The 17,274-nt window shown below is 31.3% G+C and overlaps 3 long non-coding RNA genes across 3 annotated transcripts; 1 reads left to right on the plus strand and 2 right to left on the minus strand.

Moving 5' to 3' along the window:
- The first annotated feature begins 1,845 nt into the window (after positions 1 to 1,845).
- On the plus strand, positions 1,846 to 3,800 carry LOC123881757. The gene is made up of 2 exons (XR_006799584.1): positions 1,846 to 2,640; positions 3,464 to 3,800. It is a non-coding gene; the product is annotated as an uncharacterized LOC123881757 (long non-coding RNA).
- A 73-nt stretch (positions 3,801 to 3,873) lies between these two features.
- Positions 3,874 to 4,373, minus strand: LOC123881755. Its single transcript, XR_006799582.1, has 2 exons — positions 4,206 to 4,373; positions 3,874 to 4,111 (listed from the first exon to the last, which is right to left on the minus strand). It is a non-coding gene; the product is annotated as an uncharacterized LOC123881755 (long non-coding RNA).
- A 1,763-nt stretch (positions 4,374 to 6,136) lies between these two features.
- Positions 6,137 to 6,907, minus strand: LOC123881756. The gene is made up of 2 exons (XR_006799583.1): positions 6,568 to 6,907; positions 6,137 to 6,462 (listed from the first exon to the last, which is right to left on the minus strand). It is a non-coding gene; the product is annotated as an uncharacterized LOC123881756 (long non-coding RNA).
- Positions 6,908 to 17,274: the final 10,367 nt, after the last annotated feature.

A 17,274-nucleotide genomic window follows, 5' to 3' on the forward strand; every position in this document is an offset into this window, starting at 1 on the left:
AATACCTGGAAACTAAGCAACCACCATCGATTTTGGGCTTATAAATTAGCGTGCTTAGTACATTGTGAAATGCATTAACAAAGAGAAATGGCTTCTAAGAAATTCTCCCTTATTTGGATACTTCTCTTTTTGTTTATGCTGAGTTTCTCAACAAAGGCAATAGCAAGTAAGTGAACCTCAATTCAATCCCATTATATCAAGTGTTTTAATTTGCTTTAATTTTTAATTTTTATTTTACGATGTAGCCGAGGATCGAATTCATAATTTAATTTACTTTAATTAATTATGTATAAATTAATTTAAACAAGTGTTTTCTATTTTTGTTATTTTTTAGTTTCAGATGCAAAGTGTCAGAATAGGAAAGAGCTTAAAGAACCGGTGGAGAGAAGAAATAATAGAGGAAGAATTCCTTATGAGCTTAATGAAGTTAATGAAGTGCCCAGCCCTAGGGAAAAGGCAGCAAATGCTCCACGTTGCCACAATTATCTTTGATCTTGTTGTGTTTTGTTAAAATTTCATGGATGAAGTACACAAATAAAAGCCATTTTTAATTAGATGGTGTTATTTATTATTGGTTTTAGTTTTGTAATTTTTTAATTTTGTTATTAATAAATTCATGTAATTTGTGCTAAGATAATATATATCTCTAATTAAAAGTATGTATTATTACAATAAATAATTATGTATTTGAAAACAATAATTATGTATTTAGATGGTGGAAGATGTTTGTAATCGTCGGGGTTTCACTGAGGATTACAATCATCTAGACTATAAATAGGACCCTAAAGTTTATATAGTATTTTCTAAGTTTTTACTTTCTTATTCTTTTAGTTTTATGTTTTTAGATTAATTAGTTTACAGCTGTTCACCATGCATGTTCATGTGTGAACAGTTATCTTTTATCTTAGGATTATGAAAAAGTAATCCTAAAATATCTTTCTATAATCTATTCTTTTATGCTTTTATTATTTAGAATTTCTAACAAATCTTATTCGTATCGTATTGATTTTGCCATGTTTTATATCTCATTTTAAGATTTGTTTATAAATTACAAGCCCAAAAAAATTGGATTTAGTAATATATTTTTGTGGTGAAACCTTATCATAATTTTATAAAAACAAATCAAATCAACCTCAAACTATTTTCTATTCCTTTCTAGATAAATTATATATATATATATATATATATATATATATATATATATATATATATATATATATATATATATATATATATATATATATATATATATATATATATATATATATTAAATATAGATAGTTCTATGTACTTTTTATTTTTATTTTTTTGGTTACATTCTATGTACTTTTTCATGCAATTGCGAAACGAGAGTCTATATATATATAACATGAATTTTAATTTTAGAAATGAGAAAAGGAGACTGAGCAAATAGAAAGATGTAAAGGAAATGATTAAGATTTGTCAACCACTAAAACTAGGATTTTAGAGAGAAACAAAGGGGTTTTCTCTTGGTATAATTGTAGGAGTGGGCAAATTATCTTTGGTTTCATCTTGGGAAACACTAAATCATTCAGTTTGTTAGTCACGAGAAGAGATTCGGGAAAATCATAGAATTAGAATTAAAGGCTAATTCTTATAATTGTTTTCAGAATCTTGTTGTAACCAAGCTCATCAAATTAATGGAACGGTGGGTTACTCTCTCCCTTAACGTAGATTATTGTTAAAACGAACTAGGTAAATAAATATTGTGTCCTTTCTTTTCTTCTCCCTTATCTTATATATTTATTTTGCTTGAGATTATAGTTATCCCACTGTTGATTTTGGTTTCTATTTTCTTGCTCCGGCATAATGGCACACATAGAATTAAGATAAAATTGAAAAGGGTAATTGAGGAAGTAAACATAGAAAAACATGTCTTTATATAACATTTCTGATATACCAACAACAACACACTCCACCAATTGTCTCTTCCTCTCACGCCATGTTCCATTTCTCCAAATAAATTCAATTCTTTCTTGCATCTACAAGAAATTCATTCAAGATCAAGCTTCTAAATTTCTAAGTAACTAAGGTATGAATATTGGTTCAAATCTCCTTTTCCATTGTTTGAGCTTCAAAACAAAATCGAAATTTTACCTCCTCTTGGTCTGGTGTTGTTGTTAAAACTGATTGGTATGATTAGAATGGTTATGGCTGAATTCTATGGAATTTTAGTTAAAAATTAGTATGACAGTACAGGTGCTAATCGAGTCATAGCTGTTGTTGTGTAGCCCAGACTTGTGTAATTTTTGGAGTTTCGCATTCTACACTTAATTCCGTTTAGCTTGGATATAAATTTGGTATGTTTTGGATTAGAAATGGATTCAGAAAACGCGTTTGAAGTTTCGATATTGATGCTGGAAACTGCTTATGGGTTTTGGCATGGATTTTGTGGAATAAGCTAAAATGTGAGTTTAAGTTGGGTGAATGATTCCAGAACTAAATATGTATGCTTAATTGGCTGAGTAAGAGTTTGGTGTGAAGTTGAAATGCCAAAATTAGAAGTTGGAAGTCAGTAGCAGTCTTACGTAGAAAATCTGTGGCGCGGTTGCATATGTGAGCAGCACCATCAGATGGTTCTAAGCGGGAGAGATGGCTCGGTATTGCTAGTAATTTCAGGTGGGTTCCCTTAGAAGCTCAACCTTTAGATAGCATGACACTTTAGTTGCCCAAATAAATTATGTATGATAATACTAGCTTAGAAACTATGTTGGTGTCCCCAATTATGAATTATTGCAGGATAACATGGGTTAGGGTCAATTGGTGCATGAGAGGAGCTTAATCCCAAAGCATCTCTCCATTTTAATCAAATATTACATATTGTGATGTTCATAGCTAGGAAGGATAAAGTGTATATTAATAATTTGAATGCAAAACTGGTGAAAGTCGCAAAACAGAGCTGGGAACTGATAAGCTCACAACAAGCGTCCTCTCGTCTTGGTTCTGAAACAATTTGGTTGTTTCTTGCTAAGCGAGTTGCCTCTCGCTAAGCGAGAATACCAGTTCAGAGCTCTACATATTTGAAATTGGATCTGTTATACATTTTACAATCCTATACCTTCCTAGATACTTTTCTATGAATATTACAAGTGTAATGCTTAATTAAAATGTTAATTACACGTTAAGTTATGATAATCAGGAAATCAAGACAAGTTAGTTACCCCTGGGAGGGAATTCATGGGCAGGATAACAATCATGATAATTAAGTTAAGTTAAGAAAGTCGGTTAATCATGGTGGTACTTATGTACCACGTTATGGGATTCGAGGAATCCAATCATGTTACGATTGTGAGCTTGTATGACATGTCGATGCGTATAACCATCGACGACGGATATGTCAGGCCTCTAAGACCGGCTCACCTCAAAGTGTCTTAGTTATGTTAAAATGAACAAGATAATTAATCTTTGTTACACATTTACATTATTATGTTTATGAAATCAGGATCAAGGAACTTTTAGTTCATCAGTTGCCCCCGGTGCAGACACCAATAATAATTGGGTAGTAGGAAATCCACGGAGAGGAAAGTTACTATTCTCATCCCCACTTATTTGATTTTAGATAAGCAGGTTGTTCGAGGATCGTGGCTTTGAAGCCTGAAGATTCAGATACATGGATTATATTATATATGGAGCTGACATTATGTTAATCTTATGTTTGTATAAGATTCAGTCTATTTATGTTCAGTTGTTAGCTCGATTATGTATTCATTCATTGGACTTTTGTAATCCTATTCATGTATTTGGTATTTATGTAATGAAAATTAATGTTTTCCGATTCAGTTATGTTTAGTCTTGTCGATATTCTAGATAAATTGATATGGAGTGTTATATCCACACATCAAAGTATCGGTGTGATCCTTATTAACATTTATTCTTTATTAATAATAATAGCTCTAATGGCCATTTCATAATTATTAAAGATGAAATATTAACTTTGTCTTTTGAGATTTCAATATTATTCTCTTACGATCGAGTTTACTTATAAATTAATGACATCTACATTGATAACTAATGCATTTTGGAACCATAGGAGGTGCACAATTAAATTTGGAACAATCAGAGTCATATCTGCAATGTAACCTTGCAATTCCTGTAATATAAAAAAAACAAATATTATTAAAAATGGTGAATTATTTTGTATAAGATAAATAATAAAGTTGACAAGGATTCAAATAATTACTTACCAGCAACTTCAACTACCGCATGTAATAAAGAAATAAAGATCATTAAATATACAAATTTAATAATTTCAGCCATAACTTTCCTCTTAATTAAGCTTACAACAAATAGAAATGTATTGATGATCACTTTATTATGTCATAAAAGTACTATGTTTTGTTTTTTTGTTTCAATTTGTTGTACTTATAGATCTTTACAAAAAAATTCTTAGAATTAGAGTCATTATTAAAATTATCATACGTAATTAATTAATATTTTTTTTGGGCTATTTAGCTCACTCAATCGATAAGGGCAAGATTTCATTATTATTTTTTTTTTTAATGTCTAGCCTTTTATAAAGTTTAGAGGCAAAAACTAAAAAACAACAAATTTTAAATTGCCGTGAAAAAAACAAATTTTAAATTGAAACAAAATGCAAAAGAAAAAAATAATTCAATTGCATTTTATTTTTTTTTGAAAAAGTAATCTTCTAAAACATATTATAGTAGACATTTTCAGCCTAACTCCATGATTTTTGGACCTTTATCCACATAACTTCGCCATTGTTATATGTGAACTTTCTTTTAGTGTATATTAACATAACTTTTTAAAAAAAAATTCAGTTTATAAATGATTAATTTGATTCAAATTTTTTGGTTCAAATAAATACATAAATAAATAAAATTTTGATTGAATTTTTTATCAAATTAGAATATAATTGATTTTTAATATTAATATATAAATTATTTCCACTTCGATATAATCATATCTCAATAAAAGAGCATGTTGTTTTCTTTAATGACAATTAATATTATGTTTAAAACGCAATAAGATTAAAACTAATGTGATGGAGAGTTAAATAGATTTTCATTCTATGAAACCACAAACACTACACACACCAAAACTAAACCCATACCACATATACACATACTACTACAATCATCAAATGGAGAAGAAAAACATGACACGTTGAAAAAGAAAAGAAAATGACATATATTACAGAAGCGGGAAGGATTAACTAGCGTTAATCTTATAACAAAACACAGGTTTGCAAGTGGCTCTGGAATCCACCACTTTTTAGAAATCCACTAGAAAAGTACTTAATTTGGAATCAACCAAATTTGAAAAAATTCTCTATATTTTATTGAATCAAAAGGTTGTCTTCAAAACTACAATAGTTTAGTTTAAATAATAGTGAAAAATAAAAATAACAAATCTCCTAAAAAATAGTAAAAGAAAATAACATATCTAGCTAAAATAAAAATACTAAATCTAGATAAAATATAAAAAAAATAAAAATTGCTAGTAAAAAAAAATAACAAATCTAATTAAAATAGATTAAAATCAAATTTTCACTATTTTTCAAGTGAACCTTTCTTACGCGCCACTTCGTCTTCAATCCGGCGTGGCTAACCTTCATACATCATAAAAGTAAAAAATAATCACCATCTTCATCACTCTCTATTATAACAAGTTCAATTTTTTTTTTTAACTCATGCATGAGAGTAGAATGTATCATGTGTTATAAACTATATGAATATGTAATGTGGTGTATTTGGAAGATGAGAAATAATGTGGTGTTCTTATTCCAAACGATTCTCTATTGATCAATGATATTAAAGCTACTTCTTGGTTCTGGTTTAAGGGTCGCAAAGGCCGGAACTCTTCTTTTTCTTTTTATGACTGGTGTAGTAATCCTCTTATATGCCTCCAAAACATTGTAAGGGATTGAGTACCCCTAGTACTCCCTTATAATAAAATTTTGTTTATATAAAAAAAAAAAAAAAAACTATGAATATGTAAGAGAATAAATTCTTTATTATTAATAACAATTAATAGCTTTAATGGCCATTTCATAATTATTCAAGGTGAAATATTAACTTCGTATTTTGAAAATTACAATGTTAATTTCTTACAATCGAATTTACTTAAAATTAATGTGAAATGATACAAATAATGAACTCAAAGATAGGATATATTTTGTAAGGGAAAAAAACAACTTCTAAGAACTAGAACTGAGAGTACAAGGTGATTGGGAGAGAAAGAAGTTACAACTTCACAATTCATGAATGAGTAACAAAGATCCCTATTACAATTATTTATAGCTAGCTCATTACAATTCTACTATGGGCTTCATTACAAAATGACATCTACATCCACCACCTATGCATGCTGGAAGCGTAGGAGGTGGGCACTTAAATTTGGAACATTCAGAGTTATATCTGCAAATTAAATCCATTTCTTCTTTTATTTTTTTTGATAAAAAATCCATTTCTTCTAATCCTGTAATAAAATAAAAATTAAAAACAAATATTATTAAAAGTTGTGAATTATTTTGTTTGTATAAGATAAACAATAAAGTTCAAAAGGATTCAAATAATTGTTTACCATAATCTCCAACTACTGCATGAAATAAGGAAATAAAGAAGATCATTAAATAAACAAACTTAACAATTTCTACCATATTTTTCTCTCCTAATTAACCTTACAACATATAGAAATGTATTGACCACTTTATGTTGTAAAAGTATTATGTGTTGTTTATTTTTTCAATTTGTTGTACATATAGATCGTAAAACAAACTTCTTAGAATTATAATCATATTAATATTATCATAGGTAATCAATTTTTATTTTTTTGGTTATTCAGCTCACTCAAATCGATAGGGGCAACATTTCATTATTTATTTATTTGTTTTTTAATATCTAGCCTTTTATGAAGTTTAGAGGCAAAGATTGAAAAACATCAAAATTTAAATTGAAACAAAAATTGCAAGAAAAAAAAATTCAAATGTCTTTTTTTTTTTTTTTTGAAAAAATAATCTTCTAAGACATAGACGGGGTTTAACGACATTGGTTACCATATTATAGTAGAAATCTACAACCTATTTTTATTGAATCAAAAGGTTGTCTTCAAGACTACAATAGTTTAGTTTAAATAGTAGTGAAAAATGAAAATAACAAATCTCCTAAAAAATAGTAAAAGAAAATAACATATCTAGCTAAAATAAAAATACTAAATCTAGATAAAATATAAAAATAATAAATCTTACTAGTAAAAGAAAAATAATAAATCTAATTAAAATAGAATAAAATCAAATTTTCACTATTTTTCAAGTGAACCTTTCTTGCGCGCCACTTCGTCTTCAATCCGGCGCAGCTAGCCTTCATACATCAGAAAAGTAAAAATAATCACCATCTTCATCATTCTCTACTATAACAAGTTCAATTTTTTTTTTAACTCGTGCATATCATGTGTTATAAACTATATGAATATGTAATTTGGTGTATTTGGAAGATGAGAAATAATGTGGTGTTCAATGGACTAATTCCAAACCATTCTCTATTGATCAAAGATATTAAAGCTACTTCTTGGTTCTGGTTTAAGGGTCCCAAAGGCCGGAACTCCTCTTTCTCTTTTTATGACTGGTGTAGTAATCCTCTTGTATGTCTCCAAAACATTTAATCATATGTTTTGTATTGTAAGGGATTGAGTACCCCTAGTACTCCCTTATAATAAAATTTTGCTTATATATAAAAAAAAAACTATGAATATGTAAGAGAATAAATTCTTTATTATTAATAACAATTAATAGCTTTAATGGCCATTTCATAGTTATTCAAGGTGAAATATTAACTTCGTATTTTGAAATTACAATATTAATTTCTTACAATCGAATTTACTTAAAATTAATGTGAAATGATACAAATAATGAACTCAAAGATAGGATTTTTTTATATTTTTTATAAGCAAATATTGAATTATAAGGATTACAAGGGGTACTCAACCCTTACAATTCAAGAACTCAAAGATAGGATTTTTTTTTATTTTTTATAAGCAAATATTGAATTATAAGGATTACAAGGGGTACTCAACCAGTGGCGGATCCAGGACCCTGGGTCAGGGGGTGCAGACAATTTAACCTCGATTAATATTTATTTTATATATTTAAAGATACGAGTATTAAAATAATAAATTATGACTACACTAAAATATACGACAAGTATATATATATATATATATATATATATATATATATATATATATATCCAATCCCTATGAATAGTGTTTAGTAGCAAAAAATTTCCATGAAAAAATAATAAATTTTCTAACTTTTTTATTTTTCCTGTGTTGTAATTAATTGTCCAAAAGCATGAGAAATTTACTTTGGTTATCCTATCTATTTTCTCGTGCGCCCTATGAATTTATCAAAATACAGTCGTCTGCTATTTAGGTAACGGTCGATGTTTTTCAAAAACTCTCATTTTTATAACGTCCACTACTTAATAGCGGAAAAAGTAAAAAAAATGCATAGAGCACGCCAGAAACCGATAAAGTTTTACAAAAGTAAATCTCAAAGCATAAAAAAATCTAGTTAGTGACAATCTGTTCGACAAAAGTAACATTATAAAGCCCAAGTCCATAATAACACAAGATACAACATAAGTGATAAACCTAATTATTTTTGTGCTTATAACATTGGAAAGCATGTAGCCGCCACTCACTCATATCTATCAGACTACCACCGTTCACTCTTCTTTGTAGTTATTGTTTTCAAAAGAAAAGTAATTTTGTGTTTTTCTTCTTCCTGCATGCATACTTCTTCTCACTTCTTTCTTTTTCTTTGGTAGTTTTTATTTCTTTTGTGGAAGGAAGAGTGCAATAGAGGTGCAAAAAGGTTTTTTCAGGGTGTGCAAAATACAAAAATTTAGGATTATATATGTTAATTTCAAAAATTTATATATGTGTATAGATCCGCCCCTGTACTCAACCCTTACAATTCAAGAACAAACACCTTAGATACATTGGAAACAGGCTAACGGATTGCTACCTAGTCGACCTACAAACCAAAACCACGCTATGTAAATAATTTTTTCCACTAAAGATTGTATATGTACCTTGATTTTGATCAATACCATTGACTGACTGATCTTCTTCAAAGTCTTCATCTCTATCTGATTCATCACTTGAATTTGGATAGATAAAAGTTGACTGTGATTTTACTGCTAAACACTAGCTCTTCTTCCCATTTCTACTTCTCTTCTTCATTCACAATTACATCTCTGCTAATGTGAACCTTCTGAGTGACAGAGTTGTATAGCTTGTAGGCACCAGTTGAATGATACCTATAAGTATCATTATTTCACTTTTGTCTTCAAGTTTGGTTCACTATTAGAAAATTTGCTTTTAAAGACTGATTTAGCGACCGAAGTAATTTGGTCGCTATAAAGACCGAATTAGAGACCAAATTTTAAGAGTCAAAGTCAAAAAACAAATCAGTCGCTAAATCGGTCGCTAAGCAATTTAAAGACCGAATTGGAGACTGGTTATAGCGACAGCAAATCCGACGCAAACATTTTTTTAACAAATTAAAAATAATAATCAAATATCAAATATTATTACTATTTTTTGTTTCTGCATATACGACCCTCTAATAATTTTTTTTGAACAAGTGACAAAGTCTCAAATTATCTCATCTCTGTTAAATGGTTCAAAACAATTTAAAACTTTCATGTCTAATAATGTTTTATTTTATTATTATTATTTAATATTATTATTATTATTATTATTATAAAGAAAAAAAACTGGATTGAGACCTAGAGCGTGTCTCTTGCTTCACACTCTCCTCCCTCACAATGAATATTCTTCTCTACAAGCCCTCTTTCTCCCAGCGATCAATCTTGTTTTTGGCCGCCAGAAACATCGCTCTTCTTCTCCCTCATTAGCCATTAAACATCGTCTCTTCTCTCTTCGCAACTGCTCCGGCGTTCGTTTTTCACGTCACCACAAGCAGTCAAGCATTAAAGTATCCATCATCGCTCGCTCCTGCACTTTAAGAGTCGTTCACACCACACACAATCTCTGTATCGTCCATCATTGATGTCTTCGTCAGCTTACAGCCGCCACACATGCTTCTCTTCCGTTGAGGTCTCTCACCACGCTCACTGCTTATGTTCGCTATTTTAAAGCCATGATTCTATAAGTAACATTATAAGCAATGAAAATAACAAATTATTTATTATTAATAAGCACAAAAGTAGTTCTTTTAAGATATTGATTGTTGAATTCAGAATTTGTTAATAGACTAGTATGTATATAATTATGCCGGTAACATCATCGACAATGGTCATTCTCATATCATTATTTTCAAGTTCAAAATGTCACACTACATGTGAGTAGTCTTCTCTCCTGGTTTACTACTTTTATCTGTATGTTATGCTTTGATGATAATGCTGATAAGGAAACTTAAAATTTATTCTCAAATGACTCTTCATCTATGGCTATATAGCATTAGTTGCTTGCAAACCCTCTTTCATGTTTGTACAATCTAACCCTCATTTGATTAATGTGTTTGGTTTTATACAATTCAACCCCCAACTCAAGAACTAATTGTGGATTAATTATGCTCAGTTTAATTATCCTTAGTTATTCACTTAATATGTTTTATCTATATTAATTAATTGTAGTTCTTCCACGTGGTTTACTTATGCTCAGTTTTATTTTGCTCAGTTATTCACTTATTACAACCGTTGAAAGCAATGACACATGGGAACTAACAAGTCTTCCTCCTGGATTTACAAGACAAAATATAATGAGCAGTGAAAAATAGATAAGTATAAATCAAGATTGGTAGCAAAGGGGTACTCTCAGCAACATGATATTGACTACCAATGAGGTTTTTGCTATTGTAGCCAGATGGGACACTAGAAGGACCATATTAGCAATAGCTGCAGGTAGAAACTGGTGTGTTTTTCAACTTGATGTAAAAAGTGTCTTTTTACATGGTGAACTAGATGAGAAAGTATATGTGGAACAACCATAAGACTATCAAAAGAAAGAAAAGGATATGGTCTATAAACCGAAAAAAATCTCTCTATGGATTGAAATAAGCCCCTAGAGCTTGGTACAACAAAATAGAAGCATACTTTTGCAGGGAAGGTTTCATGAAATGTGCTCACGAACACACTCTATTTGTAAAGAAGGAAGCAGATGTAACACCCAAACCCCTTAACGCGAATTTATTGGATATAAATAAATAAAACACTTAAGAAAATCTAGGCGTCACATGTTATAATACAAAATCACGGCATAATTAAAATCATGCTAGCACAGCGGAGACTAAAGGCAAATATTTATCATAGTGCATGTCATACAATATCCAAATTGTTCACATAATATCCCTAGGCTCTAGGCCATATCAACAACAAGGATATTATATGTTCACAACAAAAGAGTAAGGATTAGCAAGGTCAAATATGCCATCACGGGCTTAATACAATTCAATCGAATAACCCGACACGGTAAATACCTAATCAGAGCAATTCTATACAACCCATCAAAAAGATATACAAAATATATCTAAGGAGTAGTCTAAGCTAAACTCCTCACCAAAAAGCGCACTATCACAAGCACAAGCAAGCCCTCTAACTCTGATCGGGATCCTCAACCTGAGAATCTGAACCCCCAACGGTCCAGCACATAACACAAAGCATGAGAGTTAGATCACATAATCAAAATACAAGTGTAAGTAAAACGGTACTTAACACTCCTTCATAACATAAGCATACATCACATTTATACATATATATATCCACATCTATCATCCAATTAGAAGTTCTTAAACACATAATCGTATACTCAAACAATCAATTATCAATTATCACAATTAGGCAAACATGTGTCACATATCATTTACCATAAAATGCACACATAGCCTAATGCGACTCTAATGCTTCAACTTCATGAATGTCACCCTAGACATTTCTAATGCATGTGGTACCATCTTCTTTATTAGAGTATCTCACCTCTAATATCCTTCTTTATCGGATAAATATAATCCGATATACTTCTTTATTGGAATATCCAATATCCTATTTAATTCATGAATGCATGTATAGGTTTTTCATGAATTCACTCACAATTATTTAGCATAAAGCTTTTCATTTACTACGTGGAACACTATCCAACATACTTCATCATTAAGATTTAACAAAACCTTAATATTCTTCATTTATACTTCATACACGATTAACAATCATTTAACGATTAGCAATGAGCATTATAAGCATCAACAAGCATCAACAATCATGTAAGAATACCATTAAACCATGTTACAAGTGCCTAAGTACACTTACAAACATCAACAAAAAGTTGCAGTTCCAGCACTGTTCGCTAAGCGAAGGGTAGCGAGCATCAGCAAACACTACCAGAGAAATACTGACTCTTAGCGAGCAGTAGCGAACATCAGCGAACTGTTCGCTTAGCGAAGGCTTAGCGAGCCTCAGCGAACCACACCAGTGGATCACCTGCTCGTGGCGAGCTGCAGCGAGCTGTGGCGAGCTGTTCGCCACACGTTCGCTGAGCGAAGGCCTAGCGAGTGCCTTCTGTCAGGACAGTTCAAAACCTGCGTTTTCTACACCAAATCACCCAAAAATACCATTTTTCATGTTATAAATCCCAAAAGAGTTTGTATTCAAGCATAACAAACATGGATAAACACAAAAGGATAGTTCATTTCATAGATCTACATCATAAACATCGAAAAAGTAAGGATTGAACACTTTTTCATCAAAACTCTCAAGAACATAAAGTTCTTGAGTTTAATCTTTCATAAACTCGTTTTTAATCGTTAAATTCGTTCATTCTTCATGTTAAAAGCATGTTAAGCATATTAGAAACCTTAGGAACGATTTCCATCAAGAAAATCCATTCCAAGCTAAAATGAAAATGGGGTGGAGGAAGTTCGGGTGAGGAGAAATCGACATTCTCCCCTTCCTCGAGTCACCCACGATTATGGAACCTACTCTCATACCTGGATTCGAAGAAAAACTCGAAGATTGATCTTGAATCTCTCCCTTTCTCTTGCCCTAGCTCCTCAAGCTCTCTTCCTTCTCTCTATCTACAAGAACCAAAAGAGAAATAATGAATTTCTCTTCCCCTCATGGCCATATGGCGCCCCACACATCTCACACAAGGCCCATTGGGCCTCAAGCCCAATTGGCTTGGCCCAATAACACGTTAACTCACTCTACTCGCTTAATAACTAAAGTACTCGATAAATAACTCAAGTTATTAACTTAATTAAAATGCCACGTTAATAAAATATTTTAACACACAAAAACTAATAATTTGAAAATTGGGTCGTTACAGCAGACAACAAGGTTATCATTGTAAGCCTGTATGTGGATGACGTTATCTTCACTAGTAATGATCAAAATTTGTTTGACAAATTTAAAATTTCCATGGAAAAAAAGTAATGATCAAAATTTGTTTGACAAATTTAAAATTTCCATGGAAAAAAACTTTGCTACGACGATTTAGGAAAAATGAGATACTTTCTTAGAGTTGAGATAAAGCAGACCAAGGAAGGTATCTTCATGTTTCAACAAAAATATGCTTGTGAGATTCTCAAAAGATTCAACATGGAAAACTGCAATGGTGTGTGCAATCCAATTCTACCAGGCAACAAATTGAAGAAAGATGAAACTGGAATAGCTTGTGATTCAACTAACTATAAGCAGATGGTTGGTTGTCTAGTTTACCTGCTTGCTACTAGGTCTGATTTGGCTTTTTCAATGTGTTTAGTTGCAAGGTTTATGGAGAGGCCTACATAAATACATGTAGTTGCAGTTAAAAGAATTCTTAGATACTTGAAAAGCACTATCAGCTATGTGTCATACCCCAAATTTTGACTTCATGGTTAGTGTTATATTATTTGCGATGCATTTCACTTTTAAATAGTTAACTTAGTTTATTTGGTAGTGAGAATAGAGTTTGAGGAGTTGCGAGTGTAAGATCCTGAGTTCGAATCCCACTGGTGTCCTTTTTTTCAATTTTTTTTTATTAGTTAAAAAAAACACAAACCAAACCAAAAAGGAAAATTTTCATTCCTTCATGAATCACATTCAAGTCACAATTTCATTCCAGAATTAAAAAAAACAATCAGATTTCTAAACTCAATCTTGATGTTATATAAATGAGGGGATACGCAAAAACAAGGGAGGGGAACCAAAAACTGAGAACCAAAAAATCAACAGAGAAAGAAAACGCAGTAGCCGTTGTTGCTGCGCCACATTCTTCCATACCAGCCTTCATCAATCATAATCATCACTATAAACCAAACCATCACAAAAAAAAAAAAGGAACAAAAAAAAACACAAAAGATTTGAGGCAGAAAATTAGAGGAGACTGAACCAAAAAACACAGGACATGAACGGCAGCAGTGCTGCGTTTTTCACTGCACTCTGTTTCCACTTTGATTCAAAATCAGTAGCCGCAATACAAAAAATAGGAACCTGCAAATTGAAAGAAGGGAAACTGATAGGCTTAGGAGAAGAGGAGCAAACTATCAAATTTAGGAAGTTCACTGTAAAACCAAGTAAGAACGCTTAACAAAATTTCATATTAAGAACTGCTTTTAGTGATATTGAGTATAGCCTTCCTTTTCTTTTGCGTGTTCTATGTTATCTATGATTCTGTGTGTTTTGATAATGTGTTTATATATGTTTTGAATATGAATTTTGTTCTTGGTGCGCTGAATTTTATGGATCAATTTCCGTTGTTTGTCTTCCACAAAATAGAAATAATAAATAAAATTGGATTAAAAGGGGACCGGCAGATGTACATCCGCTCATACCTCAAATGACCGAACGCTGGTCATGCGCCTTGCCTACCGGTTGTTTGTCTTCCATAACTTAAAATCAATCTCAACTCACCAAACTTTACTCTTTTCGCGGCCATGCACGCTCAATCTTTTTTTCTCAAACGGGTACCATCTTTCAGGCACGAGTCTTTTTTTAGTTAAAACAAACTTTTTTACCCAAGCGCGGTCAAAACTTTTTTTTAATTAAAATCAATCAACCAACAATTATTTTCTACCAGAACTACGGGGCTTTGAGTTTCCCATCGCACCAGGGAATACGTAGGAGCAGGATTCAACATCTTGTCGAGCCCACTAATAAAAAACTAACATTTTCCCCTATTGTAAATAATTCCAATAATTAATAAAAAGCATGCAAGCAAATTAAATTACTCTTTTAACCCTAAAATTAACGAGAAGGTTCCTGTTGAGTACAAACGGATGTGAGGGGTGCTAATACCTTCCCCTCTCATAATCGACTCCCGAACCCGGAAATGGTTGCGACGACCATCTTCCCATTTCTTCCAAGGTTTTATCGATATTTTCCTTTTCCTTTGGGAATAAATAAAGTTCGGTGGCGACTTTACTGTCTAAGCGAGCGCTTACCGCCCGTGCATTTTTCCGCCCGCTTCACTATGGTTTATGGTATGAAAAGGGAAAGGATGATGAACTTTTCGGTTGGTCGGACTTGGATTATGCAGGAGATTTAGATGATAGAAAGAGCACATCAGGATATGTGTTCATGGTTGGTTCAAAAGTTGTGTCATGGTCATAAAAAAAAGCAAACAATTGTCACACTATCCACCACAAAGGCCGAGTTCATAGCAGCAGCCAACTTTTGCTTGACATCTGGTTATCTAGAATACTAGCTTACATCAGTACAGGAAGGAAGAATGCATCACCATATATTGTGATAATAGCTCAACAATTAAGCTATCAAGGAATCCAGTGATGCATGTTAGGAGCAAACATATAGATGTTAGGTTCCATTTCCAAAGATGGGAAGATTCAGTTACTGCATTGCCCATCCTTTGAGCAAATTGCAGACATTATGACTAAGGCATTAAGTCTTGATAACTTTTGTAGAATCAGAGAGTTACTTGGCTTGTGCAAACTTGAAGATGTAAACTGAACTTCTGATGTAATTCAGTTTAGGAGAGGCTATGTTAGATATATGTGTTGAAGTGTGCTCATTGGTAGGCCTAGTGTGTGTGTGTCTCTCTTGTAAGACTTGTGGTCTAGCGCGTGTGATTACTTAAGGCCCAAGTTAGCTTGTTTGTGTTAGTTGTTTGTTGTAACCATTTTGTAGTTGAAAAAAAAAATAGACCATTTTGAACATAAAATCATAATATTAGTATTAGCATGTCAAAATTTTGCTCATTAAAGACTAGAAACAAACAAAATTTGTTTTATAGATAAAAACAAGGTGAACACTTCGGTACACGTATTATGTGGATGTGTACCGGTACATCGCTGACGTGGTTAACGAGTGGCAAATATTTAATGCAGATTTTGTTTCTTTATTAAATTTTCTATATTAAACACTAGTTTTAAATATTTGCAAATATATCCTTCACATAAATGTAATCACTAGTCATGTTCCACAATAAATCATGCATCATTTTTTTAAAGATTCAAATATTATAATATCCTATAAAATAATATGATTTTTGTATTTTTTTTTTAAAAAAAAAACACATGGTATTTCCTGGGAAAAAAAAAAACAAACGTATGAATTTAACAACTTATTATTATTATTATTGCATCCAATGGTGATTTTAATATTTCAATATTATTACCTTTCCATTTTTTAATATTATTAGTTTATAAAGTTTAATATATTTACGGTTGAATCATTAATAGATATAATTATTAAAATACATTTATTTTATTTTAAAAAAAAACTTATAATTCTTAATATGTTTATATATATTATTGTAATAAGGTTAATTTTTAGTGTTTTCTAATATTTTATTGGTTAAATAGGTTTTTTTTCTCTGCAAAATTACTAAATTTAATTTTTTATCTGAAGGTGTGAAAACACAAGAAGGGGGGGGTTGAATTGTGTTTTAGCTAAGTTAAAACTTTTTCAAGTTCTTAACTCAACTACGTTAGCAGCGGATAAATAACACAAATAATAACAAGAGAGAGAGAGAGAAATCACACAAGCAGTTTATACTGGTTCCTCTCACAAAACGAGAGTAGTCCAGTCCCCTTGCACTTCCAAGGGAGTTCACTATAATCACACAAGATTACACCTGCTCAAGCACACAAGCAAGAGACTTCTCAACAATGCTCAAGCACACAAGCTTAAGACTTCACACTTAAGCACACAAGCTTAAGTTTCTCAAGTAATAGTAAAGTATATAACAATATACAAATGCTCTTAACAGAACCTAATGAGAGCCAATACAAAGAGTACAGAGTATTAGACTAAAGTGCAAAAAACACTTAAC

The sequence above is a fragment of the Trifolium pratense genome, linkage group LG4 (assembly GCF_020283565.1).
Source record: "Trifolium pratense cultivar HEN17-A07 linkage group LG4, ARS_RC_1.1, whole genome shotgun sequence".
Taxonomy (NCBI): domain Eukaryota; kingdom Viridiplantae; phylum Streptophyta; class Magnoliopsida; order Fabales; family Fabaceae; genus Trifolium; species Trifolium pratense.